A 7,847-nucleotide genomic window follows, 5' to 3' on the forward strand; every position below is an offset into this window, starting at 1 on the left:
TCCCTCACTGCATTGTGTATAAGGCGCGAGTCTCAATGTTAGCTGCACTTAGTGCCATTGAGGGAGCTTTCAAAAATCCCAGGACCCGGGCTGTGTCCAAGACCAAATAAATTAGAATACTTGAGAGTGAGGCCCAGGCGTCAGAATCTCTTAAGCGCCCCCTGTGGTTTCAGTGTGCAGACAAACACTGAGGGTCAAAAATAAAGTTGCACGTGGATCGTCATTAGGAGACTGGAAACACTTCACGTGTTAACCCCAGGGCCTTCGTAATCCTTGAACTTGTTCAGGAGCTGGTGGACAAACCACAGATTTAGAAATTAATTTTAAACTTTTAAAACATTTATGTCACTTGTTACTTAATTCTACAAAAGATACTCTTTATATGTGTGTGTGTGTGTGTGTGTGTGTATATATATATATATATATATGAATAAGAGCTTATTATAGACTAGAATCTAAACTGTTCAGTATCGAGAGGCTATCTACCCAAGTTGTTAAATTTAAAACATGTCTGAGGATTTTATAAATAGGCTGTAATGGGATGAGTTATCTATCAATTAAGTTTACAATGGGACATATCCTACTTGACCCATCTATATCCAGCTTGATAAAAATTCGAAAACCATTGGGCTTCAGAAGCATTGTGGAAAGTTTGGGTTGGGTTTGGCTTTTTTTCTTCACTACCATGAAGAAGAACCTTGGAGAAAATTGTAGGATGGCAGAAAAGGCAAGAGCCTCACTTATGATTTTCTTTTTTTTTCATACAAATCTTCTCCCTCACAGTGTTTACTGATTCCCAAGGTGAGTGTTTGGACTGACTGTATCAGAATTACTTTGGGAGCCTGTAAAAATACCGATTCCCCAGAACTCCAGAGCCAGCCTTTTTGGGGTGAAGCCTGCGCAGCAATATCGTAACAAAGGCTCCCAGGTAGTTATGAGACCCCGCCATGTTTGGGCAGCACTGGCAAATGCCGGCTGGTAATGAGACCTTAGATTAAGTATAAAACCTACAGTGGGGAGAGACAAGTTCTCAGGGAACAGACTACTGGCTGTTGAAAAGAAGTATTAGTGACTTTGGGCTGTGTGTTTGCAGAGCTAGCTAGCTGCCTGTGGTGCCTTCTGAAAGAGTCCTCAGTGAATATTTTAAATCATTTTAGGAGCCTTTGAGAGGCTTCATGTATTTTCAGTGGGATGGGGTGGGGGTCACATGGAGAATTTTCATAGAAGTTTTCTTTATCTGGTTGTATGTTGAAATGATTAATTGGGGAGTTAGGACAGAGGAAGGATCCTGATCTCTTGCTGGGCTCAGCCATTTTATGGGGCAAGAACTCCCTTCATGCCTTTCACGAATCTTTCATCATCTCTCTCACCATCTTTCTCTTTGATGTAGTGCAGGGAAAGAAAACTTCCAGGCCGCAGTATTAAAGATAGTTCTGGTGCTGCCACCTACTCGCTGTATGACTTTAGCCGAGTTCCATAACCTCTCTGGGTATCAGTGAATTCATCAGTCAAGGGAGGTTAACTCCTTGCTGGTTTTGGGAGGAACGAATGACTTAACACATTTAAATATGCGTTCCACCGACTACGTTCTATAAATCAGTGTTCTTAGCTCCTGGGATATAGCTGATACTCACTGAACGACAGTCGGCGATCAAAGAAATGGCCCAGTCAGTAAGTTTCATGGGATCTCAGATCTATAAGCAGTGCGGAAGTATTTCTGGAAATGTTCTAAAATAGAGGACATTGTTACCAGAAGTCATCTCAGGAAGTATTTTATGTGGTTGAGAGAAGTTCACGAGCTGCCGGGAATGGGAGTGGAGTGGAGAAGCGTGGGCGTTAATGAGCGAGACCTCACATTCTTCTTTGCCTGAGACAGCCTCGGTTCATGCCTGTCGTAACAGCATCCCGTTTTACTCTCAGAAGTGTCCCAGGTTGGAGATGAATCACATGATCATCATGTTCAAGTATCATGCCGTAGTAGTGTTCCGTGGTCCCTGGACGGTGTCTTGAGGATGAGTGTTATCTGTAGCACTTTGGTGGCCCCGAGCAGAGTGTGGAAGCCCAGGGCTGGAGCGGAACTGCTTGGGTACTCGAGGGGCTGAGCATTGCCCCAGCACCTTTCTCCACTTACTACTCAGTCTTTCTTCTAAATACACGTTGAACAAAATAGTAGTTTGAAGACGCACTGACAGGCCCAGGACTCGGACCAGCCCCGATGGCACCACGTATGCTTTATGCCGCAGTGATAAGGTGGGAGAGTCCTTTATCCGGAAGAGAAATAGGCCACGTACCAGAAGCCCAGAACTTGGTCTTCATTACCATTTTACCTGTATCTGATGCATTGTCCTCAGTCACGTCTCACTGCTGTCATCGTGCATGCCTCTCATAGGCTCCTGCTAACTTCTGGTCAGCCGGATGCCGGAAGTGAGATCACCAAATTTGGTAATTGCGTTTAAAATAAAGGTAAGCCCTGAGCGATTACCCAGGGGAGTCTTCTGAGAGCTCTTGTGAATACATTTTGAGACTTCTTTTAGTCGTTCTACTCCTTTTCTTGTTTTAAGAATGTCCCAACTAGTCGAGGTCCCTGGGTGAGTGCGGTGTAGCTACACTGGTGAGGCGTGGCTGTGGTTTAAAGTTTCTCTGTGTTCTGCCGGAGAACCAGGGTCATGGCCGCGTGACCTCTCCTTCCTTTCTATGCTCATTCCCTTGATAATCTCTTCTGGGCTCACGAATTTCATGTCATCTCCATGTGGATGACTCTCAAATGTATACCCTGAGTGGGGGCCTCTTTCCAGAATTCCAGATTGGTTTCTACAGATGCCTATTTGATATTTCCTCTTTGGTGTCTTAACAGACATTTCAAACTCAGAATGTCCAAAATCAGACTCTTTGTCCTCCCCTGCATGTGTTCTTCCTGAAGTCCTCTTCGTCTCATTACCTGGGAATTCCATTCCTCCAGTTGTATAGGCAAAACCAGTCTTAGCGTCATCTTTGACTTCTCTCTCCCATGCTATGTTCACCATGTTATCAAGTTCTACCTGTTCTACCTTCAGAATATGCCCACAGTTTACTGACTTCATGTCGTCTCCGTTGCTGCTACTTTAGTCTAAGCCAGGTTCATGTCTCATCTAAATTATTTCAGTCGTCTCCTGAGACTTTTTTCTCTTTTAGGGTTGATTGTAGCCGGAGAAATCTTGTTAAAAATAACTCAGTTCGTGTCACTTTTTTTTTTTTTTTGGCTCAAAATCCTCCAGTGGTTTCACTCAGTCAAAGTAAAAGCCACAGCTCTTCCAATGCCCTAAAAGACTCTACATGACCCCTCCCCGCCCCCTCCCCACCTGCCCATCTACCTCGTAAGATCATCAGCCCAGAGGCTGTCCCTCCCTGGCTCTGCTGGCTCCATCGCCTCCTTGCTGTTCAGAGAACACGAACATGCGCTTCTCTGAGCTCCCTCCCACCAGGAAAGCACCCACCTGGTCGCCATCCTCGCTCCTTCCTCTGTCCAGAGTGCTTCCCCTTGGGATGTCCGCTTGGCTCATTTCCTTCACCTTCGTGCCCTTTCTCGAATGGTTCCTTCTCAGTGAAGCGCTGGCCTCCTCTCAAGCTGTATCCACGCCTCTTACTCATCTTCTCCTTCCTTGCTCGTTGTTCCTCTCGACACTGATCATTGTTTGACATATTTTACATTTTAGTTATTTTTATTTTATTTTATTTTATTTATTTTATATTATTTTATTTTATTTATTTTTTAATGAAATGCCTTTGTTTCTCAACTTAAATGTAAGCTCTGAGGACAGTGATGTCTCTCTTCTTCGACAAAATGAATGAACAAATGAATGAAACGAGTGAACGAGTCCTGTTGACAACAGCTGAGATTTAGTGAGCAAGACATCAATAGCGGGACTTAGTGACAAACTTCGTAAGTGATATATTTTTCTGTTAACCATTTTCTCCCCCTACTTAGAATTATATTAAACTGAAGGATCTTCAAGGGTTCTGCTAGCTAGCCCAGCCTTTTCTCTCTGGGTAGGCTCAGGGCCCTTTCTGGTACAGTATTAACATATGTATGATCCATGTTTTGATTTAAGAAGTGGCAGAGAGTGAATATAAAAAGAAACTTTTAATTTTTGGTGGAAACTCTGGTCGACTTCTCTAAGTCAGCGGAGACTGTAAGTCCCATTGCAGCACAGCCTTCGTGCGTACTGGCCATCTTTGGCATACAAACATGGGGTAGGTTGAGCCAAGAGTGTAAAACTCCTTTTGCCATGTTTATGTCGAGCAAAATCTCTGTCTCTCCTAAGTTCACAGAACTATCAGAAGGGAGTGATGGATTAGATAGGGTAAGGATGTCAAGTACTTTTTTGGAATGGAAGGGATTGAGTCTCTAACCTACAGGTCTGCAAACATTTTTTGTGAAGGGCCAGATAGTAAATATTTAGGAATTGCTGGCCAAATGGTCTCTGTATAACTAATAACTCAAGAAACAACTTTTATGTTATAATGCCAAAGCAGATACAAACAATACTTCAGAGAATAAGCATGTCTGTACTCCAATAAGACTTTATTAATGGACACTGAAATTTGAAATTCATATAATTTCCCTCTGTCATGAAATACTCTTTATTTGAGATCTATCTATCTATATATGTATTTTAACCATCATATTTAGCTCATGGGTCACATGGAAGCAGATAGTAGCATCTAGTTTGTCAATTATCGCTCTAATGCTTGATTCTCAAGATAGAAGATAGTCCAGGGTTTCACTGGTTGACTGAGGGACTTATTCCACACACAGGAAATGATGTCGTTCTCTGAGAAACTGGCCAATGTTCACGTGTGAGAGGGAACAGTAACTTGGGGTCCAGATGTGGGACAGCTTTATGGGCTATACAGGGTTTGACAGGACTGCTGTGATCACAACAGTAGACACCCACCCCGTGAGTTGTGTAGGGCTGGTGATCAGAAGGCAGTGGCCTGATCAGGACTCCCAGTGTCTCTTTCTGCTGGGCATTTGGAAGATGGACTAACCACTCTTGAATTCGGTAGGCTCCTACAATCTTTGTGCAATTCGAGATAGGGTTAGGGAGAATTCTCCAGAGGGAGTTACGGGGCTTCCTGCTCATGTAGTTATAGAGGGTCAAACCAAACCTGTTTGTAACCTAAGCTAGTGAAGAGAGCCATACCTCTTATTCTTAACTCATTTCTTTCTAGTCCCAGAGTCCCATAGCATGGTACCTCCCGAGAGCTTAGTAAGTACTTAGTGAATTGAAGTTTATCGAAACATAAATCGCCCATTCCTTGGTCAATGTTTTTTCAAGAATTTCTGAGATTAATTTCTGAGGAAAGGGACAAGTGGGTATTGAACTACCACATTCAGGCATGGTGCTGTGGATCTTCACATATGTTATCTGCTTTCTTCCTCCTCAGAAGGTAGCTATCTTTATTTACAGGTGATAATTAACCTGTCTGATGTCTTGCAGCTAAAAAGTGGTAGAGTCCATTTTTGAAGCCAGTCCTCTCTGGCTTCACACCTCCATTGCATTGCAGTAGATGACCGTCACCCATTCTTCGTGTAATGCAGGAGGAAAAGTATGTTTGATGTGCTGGCATAGATCCTTTTCGAGCCCCCTTGCTGTCATTAGAACTCAAAAATCCATCTCTCTTATATCTGGCTATTTTTCTGCTCATATGATTACACCTTTCCTTTATGTTCAAACACTTGAAAGCATATAACGTCTCTCATCTCCTTTTTCATAAATAAATCACTCTTAGTACCTTCAGCTGTTGCTCACAGACAGGACTGCTCACCTTTAGGCCTCTTCTGGTTTCCCTCTCTTGTTCTCTCTCTTCTTCACTATCCCATCTTACCATGGTGCCTTGGCCAGGAGGAAGGCAGTACACAGTATGGTGAATTGGCCATATAATGGCGGATGTGCTGATTGTGTCTTCCCTTTGGAAATAGAGAGAAGATGCTATCTAAGATAGGGTGGCCTGGCTCTACCCTTGACATCCTGGAACACAGCAGCATAATGTGCAGCATATCTAGACAGTTTGCAAGTCATCTACCTGGACTGGTCCATGCTGAACATTTGATGTTCTATCTTCTACTCAGATAAGATATTCAGGTAAGATCCACCAAAACCAAGTACATTATCTAGCAATGCTAGAGGGATATTTCAGCATATAGTGGAGAACCACTGTAGGATTTTTCAAGAACATTAGGATCACACACTTTCAAGAGAACTATGAATATTTTTGTGCAGTTATGTAAGACAAATGACAAAGGAAACACCGTGGGTTGAGATATCAATTTCTGATTCCTCCTTACTAAAGAATGGTGCTAACACCTCCTTCCACAGTATGGCTAAGGACCTACTTTTTTGCTGGTGTGAATCCTTGCAATATTTCACACTATTCTTGTTGCACATGATATGGTTTTACTTTAGGGACCTTATAACTAAACATGGATAGTTTAAGGTTCTGGTTGTTCACTTCATCCTTTCTCTTGCATCTGTTTTCACTTCCCAGAGATCTTTGGAACCAGACGATCCTTTGATCTTTTGCTCTCTAAGGATGGGAGAGGTTTGAAAGCCAAGAGTAGCCATGGGAAAATAGACCTCACATTTGCATAGCTATGCGATGCCTCCTATGAGCTGGCACTGTAGCTCCCCTGGTGGCAGTGGCTCTGAACTCGGCTGTTCAGCTCCTCCTTTCCATGTATGGTGGGGGCAATGGCAGCAGAAAAATGCCAAACGGAGGATTTGATTCTCGGTGAGAGCTCAGCAAGTGCTAGTTGAACCTAACCCTCACCAGTTCTTCCACGGACCTCTGGGCAAGCACAAAGCATACGAAGGTGTGCACGGGGCCTCTGCCTGTGCACCCGAGAGGGGCATTAACTTTTGGCCTGGAAGAGGCCTTGCTGCGGATGTTACTAATAACCCACACGTGTTCAGGTGGCCGGCCGTCCACACCTACTCAAGGCCAAGGAAACAGACAGAACTGGAACGTATCTCAAGAAATGGTAGGATTCTAATGAAAAGCCAATTAAAGCAGACAGATGGCCGGCACACACTTCTAACTTTCTTTAGATTACTTAGAGGAGTTATTTTTATAGCATGTGAAGGCAATGCCTGACAGCAGGTGTTAGTCACCATCATTTAGAGTGTGTCTAATAGAGCCTTAGGTAGGGAAGCAGGAATACTGGCATTTTATTTTGTCATTTTCCTATTAAGATGTCAAACAAACTTTTTAACAGCGTTTTTAATGATTTCAGGGGACAGTTTATCAGCTCTCATCTCTGAGTTGCTAACACATTCACTCACATTAGAGCCTCCTTTCCATGTCTTTATAAACCAAGTATTTCAAGGAAAGAATATAGATATTATTCTTTTCAAATTATAACATTTAAGTGAAATACAGGTCTTGTTTGCTGTTTATTGCAAGGGATAGAATTGAGATGAAATCACCTAATTACAAATCCAGGGATCTCGTCCCAGCTGTGCCACTGAAATAGCAGTGAGGGCCGGATAAAGTCAGTTCAGTTTTCTTGGAATATCATTTCCCATTGGGAAAGGGCTTTTAAGCGGTGAGGGAGGGAAGAGCACTCAGTGGGAGAAAACATTGGAAGAATTTTGTAAAGTTCTGACAGTTTTGCCAGATAACATATGACCCTTTATGCTATAAAGTACCGCACCGAAGATTGGCAGAATGTTTATGTAAAGAATAAAGAAATGAATGGAATGAAGACTCCGAAACGGGAACTCAAAGGCTGAAAAGTATTTGGAGTTATAATTGGAGGGGTTTTCAAGGCGATTTTTTTTTCTCCCAAAATACGAGCATTCGACAAG

Source organism: Pteropus alecto, unplaced genomic scaffold (assembly GCF_000325575.1).
Source record: "Pteropus alecto unplaced genomic scaffold, ASM32557v1 scaffold50, whole genome shotgun sequence".
Lineage (NCBI taxonomy): Eukaryota > Metazoa > Chordata > Mammalia > Chiroptera > Pteropodidae > Pteropus > Pteropus alecto.